Raw genomic sequence first — 2,804 nt, forward strand, 5'->3', positions numbered from 1 at the left:
TTGAATGAAAAACAGTAGTAATTGCATTAATCCATCAAGACACAGCAGAGCTCCTCACCCCCAACCATGGGGTTTAGAGACTCATGCCGTAGAAGATACAATAAGAAATGTGTAATGTGTCATGAGATGAAGATACAATGTCAAAATATCCTATTTATAGTGAACTAGTAACCTAGGATATACAAAAATGAGTAAATGACGTAAAATCCACTTCCGGGGTCCACTTGGGCTGAGCATTGAAGCTTTCATGTGTAGAGACTTTTCCTGGAGTTAAACACCAGCTTTTGTGCCAGTTTGGGCGTTTAACTCCAATTTTTGTGCCAGTTCCGGCGTTAAACGCCGGGAATTCTGAAGCTTATTTGCAACGCCGGTTTGGGCAATAAAATCACGTGCAAAGTATGCACTATTATACATTGCTGGAAAGCCCAGGATGTCTACTTTCCAACGCAATTGGGAGCGCGCTAATTGGGCTTCTGTAGCTCCAGAAAATTCACTTCGAGTGCAAGGAGATCAGAATCCAACAGCATCTGCAGTCCCTTTTCAGCCTCTAAATCAGATTTTTGCTCAGGTCCCTCAATTTCAGCCAGAAATTACCTGAAATCATAGAAAAACACACAAACTCATAGTAAATCCCAGAAAAGTGAATTTTAAATAAAAACTAATAAAAACATACTAAAAACTAACTAAAATGTACTAAAAACATACCAAAAAAGTGCCAAAAAGCGGATAAATTATCCGCTCATCACAACACCAAACTTAAATTGTTGCTTGTCCCCAAGCAATTGAAAATCAAATAGGATAAAAGAAGAGAACATACTATAGACTCCAAAATATCAATGAAACTTAGCTCCAATTAGATGAGCGGGACTAGTAGCTTTTTGCTTCTGAACAGTTTTGGCATCTCACTTTATCCTTTGAAGTTTAGAATGATTGGCATCTATAGGAACTCAGAATTCAGATAGTGTTATTGATTCTCCTAGTTAAGTATGATGATTCTTGAACATAGCTACTTTATGAGTCTTGGCTGTGGCCCAAAGCACTCTGTCTTCCAGTATTACCACTGGATACATACATGCCACAGACACATAACAGGGTGAACCTTTTTAGATTGTGACACAGCTTTGCTAGAGTCCCCAATTAGAGGTGTCCAGGGTTCTTAAGCACACTCTTGGATCACTTTTTATATTTATAAATTTTTTTTCGCCACATCAAACTAATTCAACTAGTTTCAAAGATGAATTCAAAATCTTGTACTTCTTGTTCTTTTGTGATTAAAGCATTTTTCATTTTAAGAGAGGTGATGGATTCATAGGACATTTATAACTTTAAGGCATAGACACTAAGACACTAATGATAATGTAATAAAGACACAGACATAGATAAACATAAAGCATAAAAATTCAAAAAACAGAAAATAAAGAACAAGGAAATTAAAGAACGGGTCCACCTTAGTGATGGCGGCTTGTTCTTCCTCTTGAAAATCTTATAGAGTGCTCTTGAGCTCCTCTATGTCTCTTCCTTGTCTTTGTTGCTCTTCCCTCATAGCTTTTTGATCTTTTCTAATCTCATGGTGGATGATGGAATGCTCTTGGTGCTCCATCCTTAGTTGTCCCATGTTAGAGCTTAATTCTCCTAGGGAGGTGTTGATTTGCTCCCAATAGTTTTGTGGAGGGAAGTGCATCCCTTGAGGCATCTCAGGATTTCATGATGAAGAATTTCCTCATGCTCTTGTTTGCTGCATCCTTTTCTTAGTGATGAGCTTTTGAGATGAATCTCTCCATCTCCCAGACTCAGAGGTGGAAACTTTTGCCTTCCCTTTCTTCTTTCTAGAGGTTTCTCTGGCCTTAAGTGTCATACATGGTTAAGGAAAAACAAAAATTAACGCTTTTACCACACCAAACTTAGAAGGTTTGCTCGTCCTCGAGCAAAAGAAGAGAAGAGGGAGTAGAAGAAGAAGAAAATAGATGAGATGGAGAGGTGTGAGTGGTTCGGCCAAGGGGAGTTTTAGGTGGTTATGATGTGGGAAAAGGAAGGAGTTATGGTTTGAATTTGAGTAGGTGGGTGTAGGTGGGTTGTATGATGCTTTTGGAGGATTAATGGAGGTGATTGGTGGAGGTTATTTTAGGGGAGAGTGTTATGGAAGGGTGTGAAGAGGAGAGAAGAAGAGAGAGAGTGGTGGGGTAGGTGGGGATCCTGTGGGATCCACAGATCCTGAGGTGTCAAGGATAGCTCATCCCTGCACCAAGTGGCATGTAAAAACACCCCTTCTGCCAATCCTGGCGTTAAACGCCAGGCTGCTGCCCCTTTCTGGCGTTAAACGCCAGTCTGGTGCCCCTTTCTAGCGTTAAACGCCAGTCTGGTGCCACTTTCTGGCGTTAAACGCCCAGAATGGTGCCAGACTGGGCGTTAAACGCCCATTTGCTACCCTTACTGGCGTTTAAACGCCAGCAAGCTTTTCCTCCAGGGTGTGCTATTTTTCTTTCTATTTTTTATTCTGTGTTTGCTTTTTCAATTGTTTTTGTGACTTCACATGATCATTGATGAGCGGATAATTTGTACACTTTTTGGCATTGTTTTTAGTATGTTTTTGGTATGATCTAGTTAGTTTTTAGTATATTTTTATTAGTTTTTAGTTAAAATTCACTTTTCTGGACTTTACTATGAGTTTGTGTGTTTTTCTGTGATTTCAGGTATTTTCTGGCTGAAATTGAGGGACCTGAGCAAAAATCTGATTCAGAGGCTGAAAAGGACTGCAGATGCTGTTGGATTCTGACCTCCCTGCACTCGAAGTGGATTTTCGGGAG

This window comes from Arachis duranensis, chromosome 9, assembly GCF_000817695.3.
Source record: "Arachis duranensis cultivar V14167 chromosome 9, aradu.V14167.gnm2.J7QH, whole genome shotgun sequence".
In the NCBI taxonomy this organism is placed as follows: domain Eukaryota; kingdom Viridiplantae; phylum Streptophyta; class Magnoliopsida; order Fabales; family Fabaceae; genus Arachis; species Arachis duranensis.